Raw genomic sequence first — 7645 nt, 5'->3', positions numbered from 1 at the left:
ATTTACAAACATTTGCAAAATAAGAAATCCTGAACAGATTTCTAGCTAGCTAGCCCGAGATTCATCTACATCAGTGAGGTTGAGTCTAACATTGGCCATACAATTAACTAATACAATATAAGAAAATTCTCAAAAACTATACTCCAGTGACATAATTTTTATTTTCTATATTAAGGAGACCTCAAGGGGGACGGAGCAATATCATCAGTGATGCTAATACACAACAAATATTTTGGACAAGAGGGGGTAGTAAATTTTAGAAATTATCTGTTGAAAGAAAGCGCTTTTTACGAAGTTCCCGTGATCTGCAGAAAAAGAGTGAGAAAGACGAAGTGGTACCAAGTTCGCACATGATTGCCCCAATGAAGACAAATGTAATGCTTGTGGTTTGTGTATATATCTACTCGCGGCCGAACTGCTCAAATATGCAGGGATTTGTGTCAACCGGAACAAAAACAAAAACTACAGTTGATCCATGTTACAACATGAAGATTAATATTCTGAAGACAAAACTGAATGGAACCTGGACACTTACTTCAATGAAATATTTATCTTTTCAAGTTTACTGCAAAGTGTTAAATGAATTGGATGAGTATTTACAGCTTAAGATTACTCCAAATTCTTGGGGCACCTTCTCTACAAGTTGTACATAAGGAAACATCCGGGAATCTCAACTACAAAATCGTCCATTCCGTCTCATCAAGTGGCCCCAAAGCTGATGACGGGGGTGGTAATGGCACCTCTGACGCTTTTGTGTTCTTTTTTGAAAATATCGAAGCCTTCTTGTCGCGAAGGTTCGAGAAAAAACTGGTGTTTTTTTCATCCGGTGATTTTTTCTCGTCTTTCGGTGATGTCTTTTTTTCATCCTTTGGTGCACGCTTCCACAGAGGTTGGCGATCTTTACCAGTAAAGTTCAGCTTAAGATTGAAGCGGTTTTTATTCTCGGCAGACTTTTCGTCAGGTTGCTGCATGATCTGAAGAGCGTCTTCAGGGTGGGTTAGTATGGCTTCCATCGTCTCATAAACCTAGCAAATGTATCATTATGTTAATACTATCCCATAACATAATGCCAGATGAATAAATAATAGCAGAGTACCTTGCAGATCTCATCCAACTTTTCTTTCGACATTTCATCTTGGTAGATGCCAATAATGTAGTCTTTACAGTCGTAGAATAATTTTGACAGGTTGCTGTTTGCTGGTAATACTGATTCAGCTGCTAGGAAGCATACAGAAAGCTGATAGACAAGCAGCATGTAGTAAGGCATCAAGATTTGCCTTGAGATAACTAGATGCAACTACAGGAAAAATCACTATGACAAAAATGCAAACGTTTAACTTACAATTACTGAGAGTAGCTGCTGAAACAGTTTTACTGGTTCAATAACTTCCAAGGCATCAAATATGCTCTCCCTGGAAGATTATATTAATACATAACAGTTTACAAGTGATTTAATATCCAGCGCAGAAAATTGTCAAAATATTGTACTTACACAGCTAAATCTTCATCATATATTGGAGTTTGTTCAACAGCAGGTATAGGTTTTGCTGCCTCCCACAATTCCTTCCACAAATTTCCTTCTAGTTAAGCACAATACATCAAAATGTAAGAGAGATCTAGCTTACAAATGGTGAATGAGCGTGCATCAATAGGGGAGGGAGGGAGAAAATTGTTACCTTTTGTTTGCATTCTGTCACTTAGACGACCACGTCTAGATGATCCCTCTCCTACTGTTGCATTGCTTGCTGCACAATCTTCAGACCAATCAGGTGGAGAGTGCCATCTAATGAAATCTTCCAAGACGCATCCTGGGTTTGCAGCCTGTTATATAAAAAAAGAGCTTCTTTAGGAAGCTCAATTTAACAGCCTTGCAGCAAGTGAGAAAAACAGTTCTAAACTTGCCTTGAACGCCTGCATATCTGATAAAAGCTGAGAACAGCCAGCACCAACACTGAGAATACATATACAAGCAGTGTCACAATTATTGGTCTACTGCTTAAAAAGTTATGGACAAACCTTAGCAACATAAGTGGTGAAACAGAACTAGATTGCACTGCCCAATGAGGAATAGATTGGTACCAACAGGAGGCAATAATTGATAAAAGCAACGATGTTATGAAAAACATACATCAGTATTGAATTCCCTTAGATTTAACTAGTGGCATGCTATCAATAAGGTAGTACATATGGGAGGTTGGCATACCTTCCTGTCCGTAAGACAAGTTCCTCTGTTTCTTTTATGAGCTCTGCTGTCATAATAGGGCCTTCCTGAATATATACATTGTATAAGCACTTAGAATATCGAGAGAGAGCATCATGAAAGATAAACTAACTAACAACAGATCAGCTTACCTGCAGAGTCGGCGAATATACAGGCTCGCCAGTTTCTAACAGAGTTAAGTTCTCGGATGCGCAGTCAGCACCAAGCCGAAGAACATAATCACCACTGCAATTACTTGCATACATCCCACTGCCACGAGACTCTCCATTTGAATACCAAGGATTTGACATATCATTACTTTGACTGTTTTCCCATTTTAGCAAGGAATCAAGTGATTCCTTAGCTGCCTTTCTTCGTTTTTCCTGGCAATGCAGCAATTTATGACTTGTATCTCCTGATATAGCAAACAACAATTCAAGTCTGGAGCAGCATCCAGTGACATTCGAGGCACCGGTTGGCCATCAGACCACAGTTTCTTCAACTGCATGTATAACAAAAGATTTAAATGTGGTACTAATACTAAATTCTTACTATACATCTCCAATAACTTTAAATCTTGCTTGTCTAGTTCGCTTGCAAACCAAATTCCATCTGTGGGACATACCGTGACTATAACCTTATGACAAACCAAATTCTATCTCTAGTAAGTGAATTTGAAGGCAGCATGTCAGAATAATGGGGGCAACATATAGCAACAGACTTACCTCGACAACCACGGATTGCCAAAAGAATGCCATCTTGTACACAGAACTAATGCTGCCAATAATCTCTCCTAAGTGATGAACAAAGCTTCCAGGCGGTGCACCATGGATATCCCTGGACAAAGATGTCGCATGAAGTAATTCTGGGCTACATCGACTTTCATTATGCGGAAACTCTTCCTCTGAAAAGATAATTATATATTAAAATGAAAAACTTGAATTGCTAAATAGCAAAAAAAAAAACCCAGCACCTCATGGAAACATACCGAACTTGAACAATGAGTACATCAAGGATTTTGTTTCGTCATCACCATAAAATTCAGAACTAGATCTGTCCTCCTTTTCACGGCGAACAAGTGACTTAACAACAGACAAGCTCAAGCCCCCCTTCTCTTTCAGACATTGGTCACCATTAAACTTCATATCATTCATTGAGTTGAATTTTTTTCCATTTCTAGAGAACAAAAAAACTTTTAATGCTCAAGTAATATAAAAGACACTATTTACACAAGCAGAAAGCTCTTGGGAACTCTAAAATGCAATATGATGCATCTTTTCCGGCGACACTCAAGAAATAAGGTGGGCAGATGGAACATAAACTTACTCAATGGCTGCAACCAACTGTTTAACTACTGAAGTTGGAGGAAAGGTCAGGTTAGATGAAGTTGACCCGGGTTTTATGTTCAAGCCGCCCTCATCTTCTGAGGGGATTACTTCAAAGACCTGGAAGCAATAAATGTTTTGCACCTTATGTGAGAATGGCAGGGCGCAGCTATTTCAACATCTAATGTGCATTTATAACAAGAAAGATCACAAAATGGACAGGTCAGCATTCAATGAAGACGCAATTTTGGTGGAGGAAAGAGCGGGTGTCAATTATAGAAGCATAAATATTCATCATACACAGCTCATTCTTTAGTCGAGTCCACTTCACAGTTCCACTCGACTGAGAGAAACAAACCAAGATTAACTCCATTTTTTAGAATACATGGCAGGAGCTCTTCCCATTCTGTTAGAAGGAGAAAATGCAGAAAAAGCCAAAGAAGAAAGTATGTACAAAGCTAAACACCAATTGTTGGCACTTCGAAACCCGACAAATGGGCACGGCTACCCATCATAAAACACTTCAAAGGGAAAGGATCACGAGAAGCCTCAACAGAAGGATAAACAAATAGATACCATGGAGCGCTCGAAAATGCTAGCCGAACAAGTAATCAAGATCTAGCTGCTGCTAGCTGAAAGGTCTACTCTTTTCTACCACCGTAGTTGTTCAACGCAAAACCTCGCAACTATGTTATCCTATGCTCTACTACCAGAACATGGTCACTCACACGCAGTTTGAACAATGTACACACAGCCTCTAATAACAACTTCCAAGTCCCAACACATACTACTCCATATTATTAGTCCCAACACATAATGTGAGAGGGGCGTGCTGTAGTGGTGAATTGGTGGTACTACCCAATTCACAAAGCAGCACCCTAACCTGACGAACTGAACACCCCTCTGGCGTATCACCGATTCACCACTACAGCACGCGCCTCTCACAGCCTCACCTCAGCACGACTGCTCGAGCATCGGCCTGAATGGTTCCTCACACACGAAGCGGTGGCAGATTCGACGGCAATGACAGGAGCATGTACCTCATCAAGCGGAGGCTTCACGGCCGGCGGCTGCCCCGTGGTGAACGGGCCTGCTTCGGCGTCGGCCTGCCGATCCAACGAGGTCCTGGGGGACGGCGCCCTGTTCCCGCCGGATCCGTCCGCATCTGCACACACCACGGGCAAATTCGAACCGAAGCTCGTCAGATTCGGACCCCTGAACCGAGCAGAGGTGGAGCTGGACAGGGGTGGGAAGGAGCCAGGAAGCATGAGCGCGCCGCTTGGTACCTCGGAGGTCGGCCTTGATGTCAGTGAGCACGCGCTCGGCGCGGGCGGCGGCGGAGTGGATCGCCGTCCGCGCCCGCGACACGAGCGACGTCGACGAGGCAGGGGGAGGAGCAGGAGGCGGCAGCTGGTGCATGGTGGGCCCTACTTGGCAGTGGCGTGGGAGAAGGGGAACACTAGCGAGGGAAGACGAGACATAGGGAGGACTGACCACAACTGCACAGGGCAACCAAGCTTTTAGATTGTTTCCCAAAAAACAAAAAACCAAGCTTTTTTCCAAGTAAAAAAAGAAAGTTTTGATTTCGATTTTTTCTTCTTCTTAAAAAAGAAACTTGGCAGTGGAGCCGTGAAGCGCTCACTACCAAGAACCAGCATGAGGTTGGATGGTTAGGAGGGTGATTGTACCCCCACCTCACCAGAGTTCAAATCTGAGGTTTGACATCTGTGTGTCATGAAGGTGGAATATTTATTTAGTGGAAGGCGATGATTCCACGACAGCGAGATACCTATGGTGACTTTGTCAATTTCAAGATCCAAGTATATACGCGTGTATATGAACATCTATGTTTGTACCGTATTTCTAAAAAAAAAAAATCGCTTACTACCGGGTGATCATGCCCAGAGAGTTTCGGCAAATAAAACACCCAAAGGATACTTACAAGTGTTAGGATGTCTACCTGCTAGTGGTAAAACTAAGAAATATAGTAACTTATTGTATACTACTCCCTCCATCCAATTAATTTTTTCTAAAAATTATTTAAATTTAAAAATATCTAGACATTAAATAGTATAACATATATATTTAAAAGTATTCGGGGTTAAGCTAGCTCATTGACTGAGAGTGGAAGCTCGTATTATACACCTTGACCCCCACCTTTTTTTTGAATCTTTCCTCCATATATATTGTTACATAAGATTAAGTCCTATAACTGCCTCATTCAGATCGATTCCAGTTGTTGTTACGATCACATCAATCCGTTATGGCTCAGACCCTCTTAGTAGTTGGTTCACTCGGGAAGTTATACTCCCTCCGTCCATGAATACAAGGCCACATCGTTTTTCATGTCAAACTTTAACAAATAGTTTAGTTAATCAAATATAAGTTAAATGTTATTCAAAAATATATCATTGTAAAGTATATTGAAATGTGCATCCTCTAGAGGATTCGTAGCAGAAAACGAAAAAAATTACTAACTACCGCAACCCGATTTCCCAGATCTATCTAGGAGTAATGCAGTAACGTAGATAGTTTCGGTGGCGTACCCTCGTAGGCCAAAAGCGGTTAACGTTCCCCTAGAACATGGTTGATGTAGTCGTACTTTGCCGTCGACATCGGGGTCGTGTTGAAGTCCTCTCGTACCACCATGAGTGTCGCAAGTGCAGCACCTCGTAGTTTCGCACACATACAGTGCTCAACGACGCTCCCGGAGTCAGATCCAGCTAATGTTGCGGAAGAAGATCTTCTGGATCCGAATCCCGGCAGCGCTCCCGCGTACCGGGTGGAGTATTCCCTCCGTAGTCCGTATGCAGCTCTTCGAGGAACCACACGCGCGAGAGAGAGAGGAGAGGTGACACGTCTCAAACGTATCTATAATTTTTGATGTTCCATGCTTGTTTTACACCAATTGCTATATGTTTTGTTTACACTTCCTGGCACTTTTATGCATTTTTCGGCACTAACCTATTGACAAGATGTCATAGTGTCAGTTCCTTGTTTTCTACTCTTTTGTATTTCATAAAAGTTATATAGGAAATATTCTCGGAATTGGACGAAACAAAAGCCGTAGTTAACGTTTCACCGTAACGAAGATGGAGTCCAAAGCAGAGACGGAGGGTGCACTGAGGTGGCCAAACCACCCCTAGGCGCGGGCCCACCTCTGGCCGCGCCTAGGCATGGTGTGGGGCCACCTGGCCTCCACCGACCTCGCCCTTCCGCCTATAAATTCACTTCGACGCGAAAACCCTAAATGAATCAGCCTCCATCCACAAAAAGTTTTGTAGCTCCGCCACTGCCGTACACAAGATCCGGGGGATAGAAGTCTCTATTCCGGCACCCTGCCGGGATGGGGAATTGCCCCCCGAGCCATCTCCATCGACTCCACCGCCATCTCCATCACCGTTGCTGACTTCCATGATGAGGAGTGAGTAGTTCTCCCCCGGGGTTGAGGGCTCTACTGGTAGCTATGTGGTTTATCTCTCTCTCCCATGGTGTGATCTTTATGTGACCACGAGCTTTATAATCTAGATGTCATTATGTTATTCAAGTGGATTTTACTTATGTGATCTCCAGAGACTCCTTGTCCCACATGTGTAAAGGTGACGGTATTTGCACCGTGTGGGTCTCTTAGGCTATATTTCATAGAATACTTGTTCAGTGAATTATGATTTGAGTTGGATGTCTCTATAAAATTGTGTTGTGTTAGTACCTCCTATAAATGCTCAAAGTGACGGAGTGAGGTGTTCATTAGTACTTGAGAATACATCTTTAAGGTTTTCTTTTGCAGCCCTACGCGGTGAATTCATGTTCGTTATCCAAACATAGAGTAGTTCAGAGTAGCATAGTGAAGTGCTTACATTTATATTCCTTTATGATATCATTATTGAGAGTGACCACTAGTGAAAGTATGATCCCTAGACCTTGTTTCCAAGCATCAAATCACCGTTTATTTACAGTTCTACTGCATGTTTACTTTCTGCCATATTCATTTCAGATTGTTATTATCACTCATATTCATCCATATCACTTGCATTTTACTATATCTTCGCCGAACTAGTGCACCTATACATATGACAAGTGTATTGGGTGTGTTGGGGACACAAGAGACTTCTTCTATCGT

General features: G+C 42.3%; 1 pseudogene; it reads right to left on the bottom strand.

The window, feature by feature from the left end:
* Positions 1–535: 535 nt before the first annotated feature.
* On the bottom strand, positions 536–4944 carry LOC124677941 (annotated as a pseudogene).
* Between the last annotated feature and the right edge of the window lie 2701 nt (positions 4945–7645).

Source organism: Lolium rigidum, chromosome 7 (genome assembly GCF_022539505.1).
Source record: "Lolium rigidum isolate FL_2022 chromosome 7, APGP_CSIRO_Lrig_0.1, whole genome shotgun sequence".
Taxonomy (NCBI): Eukaryota; Viridiplantae; Streptophyta; class Magnoliopsida; order Poales; family Poaceae; genus Lolium; species Lolium rigidum.
This window is presented reverse-complemented; position numbering and strand designations above follow the sequence as displayed.